This window comes from Leopardus geoffroyi, chromosome B2 (genome assembly GCF_018350155.1).
Source record: "Leopardus geoffroyi isolate Oge1 chromosome B2, O.geoffroyi_Oge1_pat1.0, whole genome shotgun sequence".
Taxonomy (NCBI): Eukaryota; Metazoa; Chordata; class Mammalia; order Carnivora; family Felidae; genus Leopardus; species Leopardus geoffroyi.
Window position 1 is genome coordinate 51,409,186 of NC_059332.1, and position 24,812 is coordinate 51,433,997.

At 40.3% G+C, this 24,812-nt stretch overlaps 1 long non-coding RNA gene across 1 annotated transcript in view; it reads right to left on the bottom strand.

Moving 5' to 3' along the window:
• Positions 1–1,553: 1,553 nt before the first annotated feature.
• The window catches only part of LOC123608529, a 60,821-nt gene continuing 37,562 nt past the window's right edge, over positions 1,554–24,812 (bottom strand). The window contains exon 3 of the long non-coding RNA XR_006717287.1: positions 1,554–2,347. This is a non-coding gene — a long non-coding RNA (uncharacterized LOC123608529). The remainder of the gene's footprint in view (positions 2,348–24,812) is intronic.

The following is a 24,812-nucleotide window of genomic DNA, read 5'->3' on the forward strand; positions in this document are numbered from 1 at the left end:
AACCTATGAAATTGACAAACACCTGGCCAGTCTGACCAGGAAAAGCAGGGGAGGGAGGGTAGTGGAGGGGGGAGAGAGGAAGAGAGAGGGAAAAAGGAATTGGCAGGGTAGGGAGTGCAACTAAACAAGTTTAGAAATGAAAAAACAATCATTGAAAAGATCATTAAGGTGACCATGCAAATAATTTTATACTGATAATTTTGCAAATCTGGGTAAAGTTGACAAATTGAAAATCTCAATGTATCAAAATGAACACAGTAAGAATAGGAGGATTTGAATAATGTCACATCTATCAAAGGAAGGGAGCCTATAATTAAAATCTTCCCCACCTGAGATGTTTCACTAGTGCATTCCACTAAACATTGAAAAAAGTTATAACATCAATTTTATCCAAACTTTTCCAGAGAATAGGAAAGAAATAGGAAAGAAATTTATGGGATTTACATAGCCTTTATACCCAAGCCTGACAATGACACACAAAGAAAGAAATTATAATCCATTCTCTCTCATGAACATGCATGCAAAATTTTTTTTAAAATAACAAGGAATCAAGCTTTGTAATAGGTAAAAAGAATAATACCTCATGAACAAATTGGATTTATTTGATATGTAAGATTGGTTTTAAAGTTAAAAATCAATGTAATTCATCACAGTAATGGATATAAAAAATCATATTATCATCTCAATAGATGCAGAAAAAGTTTTTTATAAAATTCAATACCCATTTATAATAAAAATTCTTGCCTTCCCAAACGTATCTGGAAAACCCACACTTAAGAGTTAAATATTGAGGGGTGTTTGGGTGGCTCATTTGGTTAAGCATCTGACTATTGATCTCAGCTCAGGTCTTGATCTCAGGGTCATGAGCTCAAGCCCTGTATTGGGCTCCATGCCCAGTGTGGAGCCAACTTAAAAAAAAAAAAAAAGAAAGAGTTTGGGGCACCTAGGTGGTTCAGTCCGTTAAGCCTCCGACTTCAGCTCAGGTCATGATCTCACAGTTCGTGGATTTAAGCCACATGTTGGGCTTTGTGCCAACAGCTCAGAGCCTGGAGCCTGCTTCAGATTCTGTCTGTCTGTCTGTCTCTCTCCCTCGGCCCCTCCCCCGCTCATGCTCTCTCAAAAATAAATAAACATTAAAAAAAAAAACAGTTAAATATTGAAAATTTTTTTAAAAATCAAGAATGAGACAAGAATGGCTAGTTCATTATGCTGGAGGTCCTAGCCAGTGCAATTAGGTAGGGAAAAAGGAAATAAACCCTATTAGAATTGGAAAGGGAGACATAAATCTGTCATTATTTATACATAATTTCATATGCAGAAGAATCTAAAGTATCTACAGATAAACTGTTGAATTAAGAGGAGAATTAAAGAAAGTCACTGGGTACACAGTCAATAAAACAAAATCATGTATTTAGTTTCTATACACAGTTAAATTTCTATAAGCTAGCAATAAACAATTAGAAAATCGAGTGTTAAACATAGTGCCATTTACCAATAGTATACACAAGCCATGTGTCTAAGAACCAATCTAAAAACATGTGCAAGATCTCTACACAGAAAACTATAAAACATTGTTGGGGGAAATTGAAGATCTAACTAAAGGAGAGATATAGCAGGTTCACAAAGTAGAGTAATAGTATAGAAATGTTGTTTTCTTACCACTCCAAAACGTAGTGGCTTAAACCAGCCACAATTCTGTCATTGCTCATAATTCTACGGATTGACTGGGACTCAGTGGGCGGTTGTGGTGGTGTCACTTGGGGTGTCTCATGGAGCTACGATTAAACAGCAGCTGGAATTACAACAGCCAGGATGGCTTCACTCACTGACACCTTGTGGGGGGAAGGCTGGGAGGTTGGGCTCAGCTGAGACAACTGGGCTCCTCTCTTTGTTTCCATGGATCTAGGCCTCTTCCCTGTCCACATGACCTTTCCATATGATTCCTCCATCAGGGTATCTGAATGTCTTCTATGACAACTCAGAGATCCCCAAAATGCAAAAGTGAAAGCTGCCTGGCCTTGTTGAGTCTTATGCCCAGAACCGGCATGATGTTGTTTCTGCCATATTCTAATAGTTAAAGCAAGTCACAAAGTTATCCCAGATGTCATGTGGGACGGGACTAATTACATAAGAACAAGAATACTGGGTGTCATGTGTAAGACTAGATATTACAGTGTACTTTCTGGTCTTTAAGGATTCACATCCCACACAGATAAAATATACTTACATTCACCCCTCTCTGGACTCCCAAAGCTCATCCCATATGGCATCTTGTAATCTAAGTCACATCCAAATTCAGATGGGGCTCATGAGATGTTTTCCTGCAGATACACTGAGGTAGTGCAGACTGTGAATTAAAAAGACAAGTTATCTCTATCCCCCTTCCCCTGAATACACACAGACACATACACTCAATATACCTTCATAAACTAGGGATACGATGACCAAAATAAATGCTTGCATTCAAAACAGGGGAGTGAAAAGGAGGTGCAGAGCGGTCATTGATCTGTAGCAATTCCCAAATCCACTGGGCATATGTTGCTAGTCCTGCTTCTTGGAATAGATCTCTGTCGCTCTTCACCCTAGCCTCTGGAGAGCCTCTATCCTGCTTTTTCCACTGGATGTTTGTAGCTGAGAAGCCTTAACCTACTTCCTCCCCATAGAAGTTTGAGGACTTAGAGGCCTCTTTTCATTTGGAAATGTCTCTGCCCAGGTCAACACAGTTCTTTAAGAACTTTTCTGGGCTTCTGATGAATCAAGTGATAAATTGACTCCAAGTGATAAGATGACTCCCATAGATAAAAGACTCTCTTACTCTTCTGCTTCACTTATCCATTGCTCTTGAACACACTCCTCAAACAAAGTGGCTTAAAATAACAGTAATGTGTTATTTCTTATGATTTGGTGGATTGCCTGGAAAATGCTGATAAACTGGACTCTATTAAAGTTATAAAGAACCTCTAAAAACAATAACAGAACAGACAACCTTGGGGGGAAAAGTACATGTGTAAGGGGTGATGTAAACAGGCACTTCAGAAAATAGGATATCTAAATGGCCAATAAATATATGAATGCTCAACTTCATTAGTCATTAGAGAAATTAAAATTAAAACCACAGCAATACTCAAAATGATAGCTAAAATAAAAGAGCTGATTACAAGCAAAATTGTTGGGGGAGTATAAATACACACAACTACTTTGAAAAACTGTCATTAGCTGTTAAAGTTAAACATATCACATACCTTATGACCCAGCAATTCCATTTTTAGGTATATGTCCACCAGAAACATATACACACATGTGCACCAAAAGACATGTGCATGCATGTTCATAGAAACATTTTTTTTTAAAGTAGACTCCATGCCTAATGTGGGGCTTGAACTCACAACCCTGAGATCATGAGTCAGATGCTCTACTGACTGAGCCACCCAGGTGCCCCAGAAGCATTATTTTTAATGTCTCAAAATAGGAACAACTCTAATATCCACCAACAATTTGAAAAACAAATCAATACATACAATGTTGACATAAATTAAATACTATAAAGCAAGGAAAACAAATGAGCTGCTCTATACAACATGGGATAAATCTCACAAATACAATGAACGGTAAACTAAAGAAACCAGACAGAGAAAGTACATGTTATGTGCTTTCATTTGTATAAAGTACTAGTTAGTGGAGAGAGGGACTCATAACTTTCCATTTGTTGGCCAGGTGATGGTTACACCAGTTGTTCTTTTTGTAATAATTCATTGAGCTATGCACCTTGGGAAAAGTTTATTGTAAAAAGGAGGGAATGTGTGAACACTTTAATTTAATAGAGCATACAAATGAAAATAATCCATTCTCCCTGGGAGAGGCTTCATAGTTGAGTTATGAATGAGGAGGAAGTGTGCACCAGGCCAACTGGGGGAAGAAAGTATTCTGGGAATAGGCATTCTTTAAGCCAAGTGACTAAAGTGTGAAACAATTGGCCATAAACTGGGGCTCTGCAAGAAATGTCATCTTACAGGCTAGGAGGAAGGGAAGGTGAGAGGGATGGAAGAGACAGGAAAGATCCAGACCAAGTAATTCAGATTTTATAATGCTGTAGGAAGGTATCGAGAGGTTTTAAGTATGGAAGCATAGGTTCTGGTTTGCATTAAAAAAAAAAAAAAATCAGGCTGAGTACAGGGTGATTGGAAGGGAATGCCTGATAAAGTGTGCCCACCTCCATACCTTCTCCCCAATTATTTCGCCCGTACCAAAGGTAGAGTGAGTGAGAGGTCAGATCACAGCTCCAGAAAATAACAAAGCTCACAGGTGAATTCAGTCTCGCTCTGTGTCTTCAGCCTCATTAGGACCAGAAAGTCACTGGCTATCAGAACTGGATGACAGGTACAGAATTCTCAGTGATAATTAGTCCACTGAAATGTCTTAGTGCTGATGACTGAATCATTGTCCAAAGTCTAAAATACCAGGAAAGACACTGAAGTACCTGTGTATGCGTTCATTTGCTACAACTAGCTTTTCCCGTCCTTCATCAAGCCAAAACTAGCTATTCTTGGCTTTTCTTAGTCAAAACCAGTTATACCTGTTATAATACTTTACCTCCCACAGCTAGCTTGTTACAGACATATTTTCACAAATGCAAACTGAGAAAATCTACCTTGTCAGAGTCACACAAACGGGAACCTAACAAACATATAGATGTCCAACCTAACTATTAATCAGATAAGTGCTATAATTAAGATGAAATATCATTTCACAGGTACCGTGTTGGCAAAGATTTTGAAGTCTGACAACGCAACTGGGAAAAAAGAGAACCTTCATATACTGCAGAAGAGAATGGAAATTGGTTTGACTGTTCCGGAGTGCAATTTGTTAACACCTTATAGAGCTAAAAATGCACCAGTTCATCAAACCAGACATGCCACTTCTAGGTAGAAACTGTCTCGAGATCCTCAAATCCTCTGAATAAAAAACCAAGTGTTAACATTCCAACCTGTTGAGGATCAATATTTTTGTAAAATACAGTAAAAACATAAAACAAATAAAACATAAACATAGACAAAATAGGAGCACCTGGGTGGCTCAGTTTGTTAAGCGACCGACTTTGGCTCAGGTCATGATCTCGCAGTTTGTGAGTTCAAGCCCCGCATCGGGCTCTATGCTGACAGCTCAGAGCCTGCAGCCTGCTTCAGATTCTGTGTCTCCCTCTCTCTCCGCCCCTCCCCTGCTCACACTTTGTCTCTATTTCTCCCCCCTCTCAAAAAATGAATAAACATTAAAGAAAATTTTAAAAAATACAAAATACAAGCCTGGATATGATACTTTTTTTTTTCTTGTCAGTTCAGCAGACATCAAAGTGCCCAGGTAATTTGCTTTTCAAGTTTCTGAAAGCTTATTCTCAATTTCTGTACTTTGTAGTCATTATCTGGTGATAGTCTTCAGTCCACACTTTGAGGAGCCCAGACAATGCTAACGCTAGCCCGTAGGAACAAGGACATGCATCGAGAGGAGGATGTTCATTGCAGTACTGTTTTAAATACAAAAAAGTTTAAGTTCACTACCATAGTGGAAAATAAACATTATAGTCAAACAGTGAAACACAATACAGCAATTAAAATGAATAGATCTAGGGGCACCTGGGTGGCTCAGCTGGTTAAGCGTCCAACTTTGGCTCAGGTCATGATCTCACAGTTTGTGAGTTCCAGCCCTGCGTCAGGCTCTGTGCTGACAGCTCAGAGCCTGGAGCCTGCTTTGGATTCTGTGTCTCCCTCTCTCTCTCTGCCCCTCCCCCATTCATGCTCTGTCTCTTTCTGTCTCAGAAATAAATAAACATTAACAAAAAATTTATGAAATGGTTCTCTGCTTACTATTCTGCTGATTCAAAAGTGAGCGCAGAAAAAAATGAAAGTGCTGGTATGTCATTGAGCATAATGCCAATGCATTGTTTGTCACCCCACTCCCTGACACAAGTGGGAGGCAGAATAATGGCCTTTCAAACATGTCCACATGCCTAGGTTGCATGGCAAGGAGGGATTAAGGTTGTAGGTGGGATTAAGTTTGCTAACTAGCTACTCCTAAAATAAGGAAATCATCCTGGATTAACAGGGTGGGCCCAGTATAATCACAAGGTCTTTTAAAGGTGGAAGAGGGATGCAGAAGCTCAGAGGTAGTTTTGAAGATGCTCCACTGCTGGCTTTGAAGATGGAGGAAGGAAATACAGAGCAAAGGAATGCTGTTGGCCTCTGGCAGCTGGCAAAGGCAAAGAAACAGATTCTCTCCCAGAGTTTCCAGGAGGAATGGAGCCATGCCAACAGCCCGACTTTAGCCCACAAGACCCATTTCAGAACTGTGAAATAATAAATTTCTGCTGTTTTTAGGCCATTACATTTGTGATAATTTGTTTACAGCAGCAGTAGGAAACCAGCACAAACCACAAACTCAATACTCGGAAGACAACAGCATAAAGAATGGGTTGGTGCAAAAGGCAGCACAGACTGTGAGTCCTGGTTTCCTTCTTTTAGATTTCAAGGTCATCAAACCGGAGACACTGGGTTAAAAACCAGAGACACTGCCCTTTCACGGTCAATCTGGACCTAGAATCAGCAGGATGGGATCTTTCATTGAATATCCTCTAGATCTACTTAGCTCTGACAGGCATAGGCTGGGCTCCTCTCTACTCACTACTGGCCCCAGTATATTCCATGACCGACATCGAACATGGATCCCCCAGAAAAGCCCCAACTCCTACGTCTCAGAATATTTCTCTCGGGCCAAATACTGCACGCGAATGTTCCTTTATTTCTCCTGATTCTTATTCCAGATATTTAGGTCCACCTGATAAAACTTGTAATCCTCTCTCAGAGTGTAGATCAAAGGTCTCTCTCCTACAGTAAGTTCGCTTTTTGGTCCCAGCTCTTCACTTCCCTGTAGCAGTATCCATATCCACGTAATGGAACGGTTGAGTATACTTCCCTACTCCTTGACTTTGGGCTTGGCCAGATTACTTGCTTTCACCAATGGAATTTTGGTGACTGCGGCAAGAGCAGAGAATGAAATGATTTCTGCACAGTCAGGCTCTCTTGCTTTTTAGTGACTCACTATGAGACCATCTGGTCTGAGGAGGAGGATGAGAACCATGGAGAGCAGATCTGAACCCAACCTGCAGCTTAGAGAGTGCAGCCCAAAGCCTGGAGTCAAGCACAGCCCAGGGAATTGGCTCTCATCTTGCAGACCATAAGCCTCAGAAGCATTCAGTCATCACGTCTTTGAGCAGTTTGTTGCAAAGCATTATTGCGGCAATTGCTGATGGATAATACCTCCTACATGAAAGCTTTTATAGTAACTCTTCCTCAGTAGAAGTGACCAACAGTATCCTCTTTTGTGCCCATTGTACTGTTACAGATATATATACCTGCCTCCCCAAATGAACTGAAGTTTCTCAAGGGCAGGTACAGAATATCATTTGACTTTGTATCTATGATCCCTAGCATGATGGCCAAAATATAATGGGCCCCTATGCTTTTTTTTTAATGAAAAGCTACAATTAAACCAATAAACAAATGAATGAATATAAGGAAGACACTATTCCAAGTCTGAGACCTTGAAGTAGGGGCAGTGCAGGAGAGGAGGAAATCATGGGTTTCTGGGCTGCTGGAAGTGTCTTCAAATACATAAGGAGCCAAGCTTGGTGAGTAGATGGAATAAATCATATTTTTAAAACACAGATGTTCTGTTTTTCAGGTATCTATGCATGCTATTGTGATGAATGAAACACATTTATCTCTAAGTAATAAGAAGTGTGTAGTTACTTGTATTATGTATTTTCGCACATAATGTATAAAAAAACCTCTCATTTCGTATGAGGAATGAAAAGTTTTGACATTACTACAAAATGGGGCAACAACTGCTCTAGACTATTCCCTCTAAAGAAGGGAACTCAGCATCGTGCTGGGTCTCCCTTGCTTGTTGACTGGTAGACCATGTAGCAGGGACTTGGCATGTCTGTCTGGCTTAGTCTTTCCTGAGTGTCTGGGTCACTGCACATTTACATCACAAGGGCAAGGCTACTGTCAGACTTCAAGATACCTCAAAGAAAATTATAAGCTTTCATTCTTTCTCTACCCTTCCTATCACAAAAGCTGTCACATCACTGCATTTTCCAGCTTAGTCTTTGGGTGTAATTATAGTCATTGCCATGAGCATTCTTCCAAAAGAGAGGCTTATTTAATAGGGGGGAGCTCACATGCACAAAAGGAAAGACTGCCAGAACAGGAGTAATGATTGAACACTGAGAGTTTCAAACATAAAAACTATACACTGAAGGTGGCAGGGAACTGACTTAACCGTGTGCCTTCCTGTCCTGAATATTTATAGCAGCAAAGAGGTTTCTGTGCAGAAGCCCTTTCTCCTTAAGTGGGTTTATTTCCTTTATTCTAATTCATTTAAAGGATGCCATCTCTAATCTGTGGATGGAATAGTAGATAGAAATATTTAAGGGTTTGAAGGCATACTATGACGACTGAGAATGGAGGTTAGGGAGAGGGAAGCAAATAGATCAATGGTGATTTCACTTAGAATTTTTTTATCTATTCACGGGTGACTCTTCTTTATTTTTTCAAAAAATTTTTTTAACATTTATTTATTTTTGAGAAAGAGAGAGAGAGAGTGCAAGCAGGGGAAGGGAAGAGAGACGGAGACACAGAATCCAAAGCAAGCTCCAGGCTCCAAGCTGTCAGCACAGAACCTGACGCGGAGCTCGAACCCACGGACCCTGAGATCATGACCTGAGCCAAAGTCGGACGCCCAACCAACTGAGCCATCCAGGCACCCCTCAAGTTCTTGACTTAAGCCAGGACACAGGCATAGTTCTCTGGGGCTGACAGAGCTAATAGAAAACTCTTGGGAGGATGTTAGGTAAAAAAACCATTTATTGATGAACACATGAATGAGTGAGTGAATAAACGAACAAATGCTTCAGACTAACCGTTTGCTCTCCTGCCCCCTCAATCACCCTTCCCTGAGCACCCTACCCTCCTGTGGCAATAAAGTACTTTCTACTTCCCAAACATCATGCTTCCTCGTGCTGTAAACTCTGGCTCCCTTATCTCCCCATGCAGACCACCATAGCCTGGTAGCTTCCTCCTCAACCTTCAAGTCACAACTCAAGCTCCGTGCTCTGATAGTACTTTATACAAATATAATGGTACAAAACATATTATAGTACAATTCTCCCAGCTTCAGTGCAGGAACCATGCATTTTAATCACCACAGCTAGTCATCTGCCTTAACGCCTGGCTCATTGCAGGTATTCAGTTAAGTGATCACCGAATGACCTATCTGACTCTTCCAGTGCCTTCCAAATCAGACTATAAATTACTTCAGTGCAGGATGATCTCTTCTACAATTCTTTCCTTATACATCTTCCTTCCCCAGCACATACCAGTCCCTCACCCTGTCCCAGAATTGATCAAACAGCAAAAGGAATAAGACATAGTTGTGGGTTTTGGGAAGGAGGAGAGAGGAAAAAAATCACTGGATGAATTTTAGCTGGAGGTGACGTCACCAGATTTACCTGTGGGCAAGAAACGTTATAGTTTATAGACAGTAGCATTTTGAAGTAGACAAGAAGGTCATAGTGATAGTACAGAAGAAAGATGATTACAGGTTAATGCAGATTTTAACTAGGATCAGGGCAGTGGGAATACAGAGCCGGGGATATAGATCATGTGTCTCAGAGACAGCATTTACAGGATTTGGTGGCTGACTAAAAATGATGCAAAAGATGGAAAGAGTCTAGGATGACTGGAAGGTAGTTACCTTGGGTGAACCGTGTGTCCTTCAGTAGGTGGGGGTACAGGGGGGATAGGTCCACCAGAAGAAGGGAGAAGGGCCCTGAGTTAAGTGTCTCTTGTAGTGCAAATGAAAACCCCACGGATCCTCCAGAAGATAAATACCCACCAGCCGTCAGTTGTTCCGGAGGAGAGCAGTCTGGGCTAAAGATACAGATTTCAGAGTCATTAGTGAACAAGTGGAAGTTGAAGGTTAGGTAATGACTTATTTTGCCCAAGGATATTGTATACAGAAGAGGTTTTAGGGATCTGGGGTGGGAAATTATATGGTTATATAGAAAATGTTGGGGAGTTGACTTAAACTACCTGCCTTCCATTGCTAAATATGTGCAGAAGCAGTTTTAAAGAAGTGAGTATTGATAGTGTAACACCTTTCCTTCGGGGCTGGCTGTGTGTAATTCGAAAAGCTCCCTACGTGTGTCTGATATAATCTCCCATCTCGTGAGCCACTGTGGAACATACTTCCACAACACTCGATATGCCTATCTACGTGTCTGACTTTCCTACTAGATTCTGCGCTGAGAGCAGGAATTTTATCTTGCTCAAATCTATATCCCCAGCACTTAGCACAGTATCTGGCACACGGGTATCCAAATGCTGTAGGAGTCAGATGATCTTGTTGATTATTATTGATTTCATGGGTATGGCTTGTCACCGACATCTTAAATGTGAGAAAAGGAGGCCCCACAAGATTGAATAACTTCGTCATGTCATGCCGCTAAGAGGTGGTTCAGCAAATATCTTGCCCTAGTGGCAATCCAGTGCTCTCTCACCATGGCCCATTGCCTCTGCTCACTTAGATCCACTGCCATCAGCAGGCAGGGTGGGAAGATAACTTAGCAACTGGCTGTAGCGTTTCTGAACACCTTGCTAAATTAAATTCAAAGTACCCTCTAAAGTTTGCTCAGCTTGCCTTCCCACTCTCGGCTAGCAGACGTCTTGAAATATCAGGTGAGAAGAATAAATATTAAGATAGGAGCCATATCAGAGTGGACTCACTGTACAGAAATACTCAGGCTGGCTGGAGAAATAGAAGGAATGACTAAGTGAAGGAGAAGTGTGTGTCATAATTCTAGATAAGCCTCACCCCTTTTATCTGATCAAATAAGGAGTTTGTTTTCACATGTTTCTTATGTGAATAATCCAATTTTTCAAGCAGGAAATTAAAAGCTTTGCTGCTCTTTAGATCTGCCTTTAACCCAAAAAACTGACATGTGGTTTCTGTATTTAATATATGGAATATATGGTAAAGAAAAAAAAAGAAAAATTCTAGAGGGGATTTTTATGAGAGGAAATTTTATGATGGAAAAATGTAGAGGAGCAGTACGGAAACCCAGCTCATCCATGGTTTGGGAACAAACAGCCCTAGACTTGTAAACACCTACTACCGATGAGGTAACATTGACTCTCAGCTGGCCAGAACTCCTCCGGGAAAGCTGTCATGGAGAATGTGGCAGCTTTCCGAGAGCCTAGGCATCCAAGGGCGGTAAAAGGAAGACCCTGAAAAATCAACAAAGCTTGGAGGAGCTGTCTCAATGGGTATACTCTCATGGGGCAGGGATGCTGCTTAGATTTCTCTTTGTGAAATGAGCCTCAATGAGGAAGAACTACGAATGTTAGGAGGGTAGAGGCCACAACCAGTCATGGAACTGGATGGGGGTTAGTATAATCTGTTTGCTTTGGAACAAATAGCAGTAGCTCCAGAAGCGAGGGGAGCTGGGTTGGGGGAGCTGGCCAACACTGCCCACTCCTCTGAGTCAGGCAATGTGGATGGGCTTCACTCCACCTAAGGATCCAAAGGGCAGAGGAAATAAGAGGCAGGAGACAGGTACAAGAAGAAAGTAGAGTGCCAAAGACCAGATTTGCCCAAGTAGAAACTTGGCCATGGGATGACCACGTACTAGGAAAGGGGAAGGGATTCTCTTTCTCTTTTACTACAGACCTGGAAGCCTTCCCGGAGCTTTCTTGGCTTAAAGTCTCCTTTCCTTTCTCTGTGATTCAAGGTCCTTTGTTCATCCTTTGCTTATAATGGATGTTTTTGTAGTTATCTGAATTGTGACCCCTTGAGTTAAGCTCATGAGAGGGAAATAACACTTAACAGTAATCAAATGTACTGGCTACTTTAAAATTGTTATTTCATTTCAGTCTTATGCCAATCCTGTAAAGAGAGAACTATTATTATCCTCAGGAAACCAAGCCTCAGAAAGTTAAATATTTTATTCATATTCACCAAGAAGTAAGGGGCAGGGCAGAAATTCAAATCTGAACCTGAAATCTTCCTTCCAGAGATTTGCTTGTCTCCCATGAGGCCCCAAATCAGTTCTTGCATGCCATTTTCCTCTCAGAGTACCTAGCATGGCAACTTGCACATGCTAAGTACTCAATACAAGTTTATTGAATTGATTTTAAGTTTGTCAGGTTTTTTTTGGGGGGGTCCATTTTTATTGAATTGACTTCAGGGTATTATTATTACATGAGAATGTATGTTAGTAGAGACGTCCCAGACATAAATCTTGTCTACCTTCTTGGAGTCTCCCAAGTGCCTCACCCACCTACAGTCCACTCTACTCTAGATTTGGACAGGAGGCCACATTTCAGGACATTGGTCTGGCTTCCTGGGAGCTTCTGAAAGGCCAGATGACAACACTGAAATATGGGGGGATCAGGTCCCAGTGGGATAAAGTTCAATGAAAGGTAAGTGGGAGAGAAGGGAGCCAGATGGATAAACCGTGTCCTTTCATTTCTCATAACCTTTGTGGAGAAAGTCCTACTGAATGGTGAAAGTGTTATGCTTTCTGAGCTATCTGGCAAGTACTGGTCGGCAGGGTAACTCATTGCCTCATAAGGCCTTGCATTTTTTCTTATGGCACTTTCGTTCTTCTTCACCTGCACTGCCCTGGGCTGGCACTTCCCAAGTAAAACGTCACTGCTGAGGCTAAGAAATAGACATGTGCTAGGTCATGATATAAATAATCCAATAGGGGGCACCTGGCTGGCTCAGTCCAAAGATCATGCTACTCTTGATCTCAGGGTCAAGAGTTCCTGCTCCCCATTGCACATAGAACTTATTTAAACAAAGAAAAGAAAAGAGAAGAGAAGAGAAGAGAAGAGAAGAGAAGAGAAGAGAAGGAAAGGAAAGGAAAGGAAAGGAAAGGAAAGGAAAGGAAAGGAAAGGAAAGGAAAGGAAAGGAAAAGAAAGGATCCAGGGAAACCGTAACAAACATATATGCACCTAGCAACAGAGACATAAAATAGATTTATAAAGAAAAACTGATGAGATTGGCAAACTCTTAAGTCATACTGGGAGATTTTACTATACTCCCCTCAGAAGCTGATAGATTTCAATACTTCTCACTTTGAAGTTGAGACAAAGAGAAAAGAAATTAAGTGTACCAGATCCAAATGAGAAAAATGATGCAAAATATCTTTGAAAACCCAACTGGAACGTGGAATCCTATTGAATAATCATAACATAGCTTCTATGGAAATATAGGTTTGGGGTTTCAGAAAAATGTCATAGTTTAGGATATAACAAATTTCTAAGTCAAGAAGAACCCAGTTCTCAAAGTCAGGGTGCAGTGCTATGGCACCTAGATTCCCACGTGCAGATACTACTGGCCCCAGGCTCCTGGGTCACTGTACATGGAAGATCACCCTTCCATCTGGTCAGAGCCCATGCTGAGCTGTTAGAAGGTGGGCTTTTGAGGATTTTTTTTGGTCTCTGCCCCCAGCCTCCCAATCTTTTAACTCTTTCCATGTGATGAAAAACTGCAATACCAAGCAAAGTTAGCCCAGAAACTGGAGAACTGTGAGAAAGTTGTTTTGATGCTAATGCTTCTTTTTTTTTTTTTTTTATAATATATGAAATTTATTGTCCAAATCGGTTTCCATAAAACACCCAGTGCTCATCCCAAAAGGTGCCATCCTCAATACCCATCACCCACCCTCTCCTCCCTCCCACCCCCCATCAACCCTCAGTTTGTTCTCAGTTTTTAAGAGTCTCTTATGCTTTGGCTCTCTCCCACTCTAACCTCTTTTTTTTTTCTTTTATCCTCCCCCTCCCCCATGGGTTCCTGTTACGTTTCTCAGGATCCACATAAGAGTGAAACCATATGGTATCTGTCTTTCCCTGTATGGCTTATTTCACTTAGCATCACACTCTCCAGTTCCATCCACGTTGCTACAAAAGGCCATATTTCATTTTTTCTCATTGCCACGTAGTATTCCATTGTGTATATAAACCACAATTTCTTTATCCATTCATCAGTTGATGGACATTTAGGCTCTTTCCATAATTTGGCTATTGTTGAGAGTGCTGCTATGAACATTGGGGTACAAGTGCCCCTATGCATCAGTGCTCCTGTATCCCTTCGATAAATTCCTAGCAGTGCTATTGCTGGGTCATAGGGTAGGTCTATTTTTAATTTTCTGAGGAACCTCCACACTGCTTTCCAGAGCGGCTGCACCAATTTGCATTCCCACCAACAGTGCAAGAGGGTTCCCGTTTCTCCACATCCTCGCCAGCATCTATAGTCTCCTGATTGGTTCATTTTGGCCACTCTGACTGGCGTGAGGTGATACCTGAGTGTGGTTTTGATTTGTATTTCCCTGATAAGGAGCGACGCTGAACATCTTTTCATGTGCCTGTTGGCCATCCGGATGTCTTCTTTAGAGAAGTGTCTATTCATGTTTTCTGCCCATTTCTTCACTGGGTTATTTGTTTTTCGGGTGTGGAGGTTGGTGAGCTCTTTATAGATTCTGGATACTAGCCCTTTGTCCGCTATGTCATTTGCAAATATCTTTTCCCATTCCGTTGGTTGCCTTTTAGTTTTGTTGGTTGTTTCCTTTGCTGTGCAGAAGCTTTTTATCTTCATAAGGTCCCAGTAATTCACTTTTGCTTTTAATTCCCTTGCCTTTGGGGATGTGTGGAGTAAGAGATTGCTACGGCTGAGGTCAGAGAGGTCTTTTCCTGCTTTCTCCTCTAAGGTTTTGATGGTTTCCTGTCTCACATTCAGGTCCTTTATCCATTTTGAGTTTATTTTTGTGAATGGTGTGAGAAAGTGGTCTAGTTTCAACCTTCTGCATGTTGCTGTCCAGTTCTCCCAGCACCATTTGTTAAAGAGGCTGTCTTTTTTCCATTGGATGTTCTTTCCTGCTTTGTCAAAGATGAGCTGACCATACGTTTGTGGGTCTAGTTCTGGGGTTTCTATTCTATTCCATTGGTCTATGTGTCTGTTTTTGTGCCAATACCATGCTGTCTTGATGATGACAGCTTTGTAGTAGAGGCTAAAGTCTGGGATTGTGATGCCTCCTGCTTTGGTCTTCTTCTTCAAAATTCCTTTGGCTATTCGGGGCCTTTTGTGGTTCCATATGAATTTTAGGATTGCTTGTTCTAGTTTCGAGAAGAATGCTGGTGCAATTTTGATTGGGATTGCATTGAATGTGTAGATAGCTTTGGGTAGTATTGACATTTTGACAATATTTATTTTTCCAATCCATGAGCAGGGAATGTCTTTCCATTTCTTTAAATCTTCTTCAATTTCCTTCGTAAGCTTTCTATAGTTTTCAGCATACAGATCCTTTACATCTTTGGTTAGATTTATTCCTAGGTATTTTATGCTTCTTGGTGCAATTGTGAATGGGATCAGTTTCTTTATTTGTCTTTCTGTTGCTTCATTGTTAGTGTATAAGAATGCAACTGATTTCTGTACATTGATTTTGTATCCTGCAACTTTGCTGAATTCATGTATCAATTCTAGCAGACTTTTGGTGGAGTCTATCGGATTTTCCATGTATAATATCATGTCATCTGCAAAAAGCGAAAGCTTGACTTCATCTTTGCCAATTTTGATGCCTTTGATTTCCTTTTGTTGTCTGATTGCTGATGCTAGAACTTCCAGTACTATGTTAAACAACAGCGGTGACAGTGGGCATCCCTGTCGTGTTCCTGATCTCAGGGAAAAAGCTCTCAGTTTTTCCCCGTTGAGGATGATGTTAGCTGTGGGCTTTTCATCAATGGCTTTTATGATCTTTAAGTATGTTCCTTCTATCCCGACTTTCTCAAGGGTTTTTATTAAGAAAGGGTGCTGGATTTTGTCAAAGGCCTTTTCTGCATCGATTGACAGGATCATATGGTTCTTCTCTCTTTTTTTGTTAATGTGATGTATCACGTTGATTGATTTGCGAATGTTGAACCAGCCCTGCATCCCAGGAATGAATCCCACTTGATCATGGTGAATAATTCTTTTTATATGCCGTTGAATTCGATTTGCTAGTATCTTATTGAGAATTTTTGCATCCATATTCATTAGGGATATTGGCCGGTAGTTCTCTTTTTTTACTGGGTCTCTGTCTGGTTTAGGAATCAAAGTAATACTGGCTTCATAGAATGAGTCTGGAAGTTTTCCTTCCCTTTCTATTTCTTGGAATAGCTTGAGAAGGATAGGTATTATCTCTGCTTTAAACGTCTGGTAGAACTCCCCTGGGAAGCCATCTGGTCCTGGACTCTTATTTGTTGGGAGATTTTTGATAACTGATTCAATTTCTTCGCTGGTTATGGGTCTGTTCAAGCTTTCTATTTCCTCCTGATTGAGTTTTGGAAGAGTGTGGGTGTTCAGGAATTTGTCCATTTCTTCCAGGTTGTCCAATTTGTTGGCATATAATTTTTCATAGTATTCCCTGATAATTGTTTGTATCTCTGAGGGATTGGTTGTAATAATTCCATTTTCATTCATGATTTTATCTATTTGGGTCATCTCCCTTTTCTTTTGGAGAAGCCTGGCTAGAGGTTTGTCAATTTTGTTTATTTTTTCAAAAAACCAACTCTTGGTTTCGTTGATCTGCTCTACAGTTTTTTTAGACTCTATATTGTTTATTTCTGCTCTGATCTTTATTATTTCTCTTCTTCTGCTGGGTTTGGGGTGTCTTTGCTGTTCTGCTTCTATTTCCTTTAGGTGTGCTGTTAGATTTTGTATTTGGGATTTTTCTTGTTTCTTGAGATAGGCCTGGATTGCAATGTATTTTCCTCTCAGGACTGCCTTCGCTGCGTCCCAAAGCGTTTGGATTGTTGTATTTTCATTTTCGTTTGTTTCCATATATTTTTTAATTTCTTCTCTAATTGCCTGGTTGACCCACTCATTCGTTAGTAGGGTGTTCTTTAACCTCCATGCTTTTGGAGGTTTTCCAGACTTTTTTCTGTGGTTGATTTCAAGTTTCATAGCATTGTGGTCTGAAAGTATGCATGGTATAATTTCAATTCTGGTAAACTTATGGAGGGCTGTTTTGTGACCCAGTATATGATCTATCTTGGAGAATGTTCCATGTGCACTCGAGAAGAAAGTATATTCTGTTGCTTTGGGATGCAGAGTTCTAAATATATCTGTCAAGTCCATCTGATACAATGTCTCATTCAGGGCCCTTGTTTCTTTATTGATCGTGTGTCTAGATGATCTATCCATTTCTGTAAGTGGGGTGTTAAAGTCCCCTGCAATTACCACATTCTTATCAATAAAGTTGCTTATGTTTATGAGTAGTTGTTTTATATATTTGGGGGCTCCGGTATTCGGCGCATAGACATTTATAATTGTTAGCTCTTCCTGATGGATAGACCCTGTAACTATTATATAATGTCCTTCTTCATCTCTTGTTACAGCCTTTAATTTAAAGTCTAGTTTGTCTGATATAAGTATGGCTACTCCAGCTTTCTTTTGGCTTCCAGTAGCATGATAAATAGTTCTCCATCCCCTCACTCTCAATCTAAAGGTGTCCTCAGGTCTAAAATGAGTCTCTTGTAGACAGCAAATAGATGGGTCTTGTTTTTTTATCCATTCTGATACCCTATGTCTTTTGGTTGGCGCATTTTTTTTTAAATTTTTTTTTCAATGTGTATTTATTTTTGGGACAGAGAGAGACAGAGCATGAACGGGGGAGGGGCAGAGAGAGAGGAAGACACAGAAGCGGAAACAGGCTCCAGGCTCTGAGCCATCAGCCCAGAGCCCGATGCGGGGCTCGAACTCACGGACCGCGAGATCGTGACCTGGCTGAAGTCGGACGCCCAACCGACTGCGCCACCCAGGCGCCCCATGGTTGGCGCATTTAATCCATTTACATTCAGTGTGATTATAGAAAGATACGGGTTTAGAGTCATTGTGATGTCTGTATGTTTTATGCTTGTAGTGATGTCTCTGGTATTTTGTCTCACAGGGTCCCCCTTAGGATGTCTTGTAGGGCTGGTTTAGTGGTGACAAATTCCTTCAGTTTTTGTTTGTTTGGGAAGACCTTTATCTCTCCTTCTATTCTAAATGACAGACTTGCTGGATAAAGGATTCTCGGCTGCATATTTTTTCTGTCCAGCACACTGAAAATCTCGTGCCAATTCTTTCTGGCCTGCCAAGTTTCAAAAGAGAGATCAGTCACGAGTCTTATAGGTCTCCCTTTATATGTGAGGGCACGTTTACCCCTTGCTGCTTTCAGAATTTTCTCTTTATCCTTGTATTTTGCCAGTTTCACTATGATATGTCGTGCAGAAGATCGATTCAAGTTCCGTCTGAAGGGAGTTCTCTGTGCCTCTTGGATTTCAATGCCTTTTTCCTTCCCCAGCTCAGGGAAGTTCTCAGCTATTATTTCTTCAAGTACCCCTTCAGCACCTTTCCCTCTCTCTTCCTCCTCTGGGATACCAATTATGCGTATATTATTTCTTTTTAGTGTATCACTTAGTTCTCTAATTTTCCCCTCATACTCCTGGATTTTTTTATCTCTCTTTCTCTCAGCTTCCTCTTTTTCCATAACTTTATCTTCTAGTTCACCTATTCTCTCCTCTGCCTCTTCAATCTGAGCTGTGGTGGTTTCCATTTTGTTTTGCATTTCATTTAAAGCGTTTTTCAGCTCCTCATGACTGTTCCTTAGTCCCTTGATCTCTGTAGCAAGGGATTCTCTGCTGTCCTGTATACTGTTTTCAAGCCCGGCGATTAATTTTATGACTATTATTCTAAATTCACTTTCTGTTATATTATTTAAGTCCTTTTTGATCAGCGATGCTAATGCTTCTACTGAGTTTTGCTTTTGAAATTCTTGGTGGTCTTTTACAGTAAATACACATAAAATTTTACCCTCTCATAGTTTCTCATGTACCATATATTCAGGTTACTATTAATTTGAATTCCTGCCTCCCTGAACAATCTGCAGTTTTCTAATGACACATTGGATTAATTTAAAAAACACTTGCCATTTTTTTCTTCTTTATAAAAGCAACACTTATTCGTTGTAGAAGACTTGGTAAATACAGAAAACCAGAAAGAAGAAAATAAAATTCACTCATTATCCTACCACTCAGTGGTGGCCACTTTCGCATTTTATCTTAACCCCATCACAACTTTTTGAAACTGACTGACTAGATTTTCCTGAAGTTCTCAGGCTGGCTTTTCCTTCCCACCTCTGTCCTTTCTTTCTGTTCTCCTTCTGGCCTCTCTCCCGCCCCATTTCCTTTACACCTGCCGTTCATCACTAAATAACAATCACCTTCCCAAATTACTATTTCAAATTTCGTTATATTTTATTAACTCAGAAAATTTAGGTGTAAGAGATCCATAGGTGAAGACATGAATTTGTCCATCAGATTTGATGTAAAAGGTAACTACTAGCACAAGTCACGGGAGGGATGGATTGGGCGAGACAAGAGGAAGAATCAGTACCTGGAGCTACCCCAAAAGCTCACTTTCTCCCAGTTCTACCGAGTCACCAGTCTGGATGAGCAAAAGCTATTTACTGTGCTCTAATAATAATGATACATAGGCACATAGCACTCACTATGTGCCAAGCCCTTTTAGAAGCACTTTGTATATGCTAACTTATTTAGTTTTTATACTAGTTTTGTGTCAGAAGTACTAGTGATATCATCCCATTTTGCGGACAAGGACACTGAGACATGAAAAAATTAAGTCACTTGCTCAATGTTCCAAAGCTACTAAGAAACAGAGATTGGATTTGAACCCTGCCCATCTGTTTCCAGACTCGGTCTTTCAAACCACTGTGCTACCCTGCATCCAAAGTCCCTTCATATTCTGTAAGTGGTGATTTCCACAGCATGGGATGTGAGAGACAACTTTAGGCAGTTCATGGAGAAATTTCTAAAATACTTTGTATTTACTTAAATGTGTGTTAGAAAAAAATATCCTTCACAAGAGTGATATCGCAAATATTTTTGCTCAGGATGAATAAAGCTTAAAGTCAATTTCAAGAACCATATTAATAACAGTACAGATGGTATATAAAGGTTGCAAAAATAAAAGTGACACGCTAATGAAATCTAGGAAACACTGTTCATTTAAAACCAACATCTCACCTCCAACTCAACGCATCTTGGGGAGATTCCCCACCAGCAGAATGGATCAAAGATGGCTGACTCTAATCCTTGTCCATGTTGAATTCTGCTAGCACACTAAGCGAGGGTCTTTGGTGGAACTGCTTTTTAAAAAAGTCATACCCCTTCCCCTCCTATAAATTAAAATTCTACTAGTTTATTAGACATTTTCTGTGTTGAAAAACTGCCAGTCTGGGTTTCTTAGTCTAAGGTTCTAACCAAGGAGTGGTCAGGAAACTGATAGGTATTCTGTTGCTAATCTTTTCTACATTTTTATTGACTTTCAGAGGGTTTTGTTAGAAGTAACACAGGTTGTGTGTAGTGCTTACACCCAATGCCTTGGCCATGGGCTGGCTGGATGAGAGGCAAATAGACCTCCCCTCACTGACATGCACCAAATTCTGCCCCAAAGGAGTCAGGGTCAGGAGGGACAGTGTTCTGGCAGCTCAGATAGCCATTTGCAGTGGATAAATAAACATGTATTCTGTATACAGTTCTTTTAAATTTATGTTTCAAAGACTTGAAATCCTACAAATCCATAATCCTACAAACTTCTTGGCTATATAGAAATTGAGGATGTTTTTTCAGTTTTGTAGAAGGTCCTTTTTATGTCAATGCAAGAGGCATTTTTTTTCTCTAGTTTCAGTTATAGAAATAATAGACCTTTATTTTAGGAAATTGTGAACTGTTTTGATACAATAAATCTCAGAGTCCAATTAGTAGCCCTCTCTTTTAGTAAGTAGTGGCTTTCATACCTCAGATACACAGAACCCAGTGCATACAATTTTTTTTAGTTTTTAAAATTTATTTATTTATTTAGAGAGAACAAGTGAGGGAGGGGCAGAGAGAGAGAGGGAGAGAGAGAATCCCAAGCAGGCTCTGTGCTATCAGTACAGAGCTACACATCAGGCTCGCTCTCACATACTGTGAGATCATGACCTGAGCTGAAATTGGGCTTAACCAACTGAGCCACCCAGGTGCCCCTCTTCATTCTTTCACTCAAAATTATTTTCTTCTATGGCATAGTATCTGTATAATCCACTTTATAGGTTGTATGGAATAAAACAGAAGCAAATCAATAAAACTATTATTCCCCAAATACTAAGTGTTCAGTAGAATGTGACTCAAATAAGTAAAAGCAGGGAAACTGTAGACATTTTTTTTTTTTTTTTTTTTTTACTGCCAGTCACAATTAATTTGGCTTGGTGGGGCAAACCTAATTCAGGGGTCTTTTCCAATCCCACTCCGAGACATATATATTCACCGTACATTTGACAGCATATTTTTTCCTCTTCCTGCCTTATGTCTGAATAGGAGAACTAATTGCCTGAGTGTGGAGCTCAAGCAAGTGGACATATCCTTTTTTTTTTTTTTTTTCTGGACAGACTACCCAATCTTATTTTATTTTATTTTATTATTTTTTTTTTTTAATGTGTATTTATTTTTGAGAGAGAGGGAGACAGAGCATGAGCAGGGGAGGGGCAGAGAGAGAGGGAGACACAGAACCTGAAGCAGGCTCCAGGCTCCGAGCTGTCAGCACAGAGCCTGACGCGGGGCTCGAACTCATGAACTGTGAGATCATGACCTGACCCAAAGCCGGATGCTTAACCAACTGAGCCACCCAGGCACCCCAATTTTAGACTGGGTCTGGGTATTTGTGATTATATGCATGATTCTTTTGCTTTATGACAGTTCATGGTCATTCTAGATCATAGATCTATTTAAAAGAAAAAGAAAAAAGCCTCTAAAGAAATTCACAGCACAAAGAAAGAAGTTGGAAAACCTAAGTCTTGGTCAAAACACTTCCCTGAGACTGGTCAGGGTGCACCCTGCCTCTATAAGGCTCATTGCAAAATAAATGCTGAATACGATTTTTGCTTTTTTTTTGTTTTTTGTTTTTTGTTTTGTCAAAGTGAAAGTTTCCTTCAGATTTCTTTTGGTTAGCAAAGAGAGGTATTAATATAGGCATTAATCAATACAGGTATTAAAAAGTAGGCAATACCCGTGTCCAGAAATGTACCATGTAGTACATTGGTTTCCAAACTTTGCTGCACATTGGAATCCCCTAGGAATCTTTAAAATATACAGATGTCCCCTTCCTATCAGACATACTGATTTTATTGGTAAGGGTGCAGCACAGGGATTTTGATAAGCTCTCTAGGTAATTCTAATGTGCAACAAATCATAAGAACCATCTTAAGCTAGTAGATGCCATCTGATCTTTGGGCACATAATATCCAAAAGTGCTTAGCAAAATTATAATAGAAAACTTGATCTGCCTAAGCCTTCTACTGGAAAGGATCTTCTGAGCTTTCAACTCAGACACTTTAGATCCATTTTCTGGTAGTTTTTATGAAAGTTCTTCTAGGTCTTAACTGTTAACTGTTAAAAGGCCAACCTTGATAGTCAAGCAAAACTAGAAAAAAATTAGTTATTTAGGGTAACATAAAATTAGTTATTAACGTATTAGTTACTAACATAAAATTAGTTATTTAGGGTAACATAAAATCGATATTGTAAGTAGAATCTTAAATGATGCAAAGAAAAATAGTTCAAAGTAGCATGAACAACTGCTTTGTAAACAAATTGATAATGGAAATTTCCTATTAAAATATGTAGGATCCTAATGGGGCACCTGGGTGGCTCAGTCAGCTGGGCACCCGTCTTTAATTCAGGTCAGTATCTCATGTTTCCTGAGTTCGAGCTCCACATCAGGCTCTGTGCTGACAGCTCAGAGCCTAGAGCCTGTTTCAGATCTGTGTCTCCCTTTCTCTTTGCTCCTCCTCCACTCAAACTCTGTCTCTCTCTCAAAAATAAATATTAAAATTAAATAAATAAATAAATAAATAAATAAATAAATAAATAAATAAAATACATAGGATCCTAAAAATGGGTTCTGGATCCAACTTCCAAGTTATGGCAGGGATTCCCCCCTCCTTAAATGAAAAGCAATTCTCCGGACACCAGCTGGGTGTACTACAACTCAACTCAATTCTGACACTGTCTACCTGGAGGTAGTGTCAGATCTCACAGATTTAGGGCTCAATCCCACAAAACTGTCCCCACAACTTCAGATACCAACTGAAAGCCCAGGCTTCTGACCCACTGGCCATAGATTGAAGGTTCCAACAACCCCAACCTTGGATTCAATTAATTTGCTAGAGCTGCTCACAGAACTCGGAAAAAACATTTTACTTACTAGATTACTGGTTTTTTATAAAAGGGTATATAATTCAGGAACAGCCATATGGAAGAGATGCCCAGGGCAAAGTATGAGGAAAGACAGCAAAGCTTCCATCCCCTTTCTAAACACACCACTCTCCCAGGACCTCCAAGCTCCAATCTGGAGTTCTCTGAACCCTGTCCTTTTGGGGTTTTATAGAGGTTTCATTACAGAGGCATGGTTGAAAAAAGGAAGCATTTGAAACTGGATATTATTCAACATCTAGTCCCCTCTACCCTCCTGGAGGTCAGCAGGAAATGGGACTGCAAGTTCCACCCCTACAATCACAAGATTGGTTCTCCTGGCAACCAGCCCTCAACCTCAGGTGCATTCAAAAAGCTACCTTATTAACCTAACATAAGACAGGTTTAGCACTCTCATCACTAAGGAAATTCCAAGGGTTTTAGGAGCTCTGTGCCAGGAATAGTGAACCAAGATCAAATATATCCTATTATAAATCACAATATCACAGATCCGTATGAAAAAAGTAATAAAACTTTATTGAGCTCTAATAGAAGATTTAAATGAATGGGAAAATATAGTGTGTTTCTGGGCAAAAGGACTAGAAATACAATATTATATTTACCCAGATGGATCAAAGAGTCAGACCTCTGTTTGAATCCCAGCTCTTCTATTTATTAACTTCTTGAACTTGGACCAGGATTCATGGGAATATGGGAAGATGCATACTATCAGGCCTCATGAGGTCAGGAGGACCAAGGCTTTTTGGGATCCAACACAGCTGCAGGGTCCAGGTCGTCCAGAGCAGTGCTTCCCAAATGTCAGTAGGCAAATCAGCTGGGAACCTGGTCAGGTTGCAGATTCTGATTTAAGTCTGGGATTTGGCCTGAGTTTCTGCATTTCCAACAAGTTTGTGGTGATGCTGAGGCTGCTGGTCTGCAGACCACACTTTGAGGAGAGGAGATATCTATTTCCTCAGCTGTGAGAGTTACTAGAGTCCCTGTTCTTTTCTCCGTCCTGTGTCTCTCCAGGAATCTGTAGCTTCTGTTCCATGTCCAGTTGCTAATATCTTAATTACAATTTCCACAACAGAAAAGTCTGGATGGATTGATTAATATCAGTGTGATGAAAATATAGGCACCTTTTGAAATACTCTTTTGTACCCTCTAAAGATACCTTCTATATAGTATCACTTACATAATCAGAAATTTAAAAAAAACATATTTTATGCTATTTGTAACTAACATTATCACTTTGGCTGTCTTAGTCGTGATGCTGGATACCTACAGAGCTGTAGAGAAAAACAGAGATTTGAGAAGCAGAGAATAGAAGCCAGAGCACTAAAGAGCACATCCTAAGGACACAGCCAGCAGGTTTGGAAGGGACTGCAGGATTCCAAAGGGGCCAGTAAATTGCATCCAAACACCAAGAT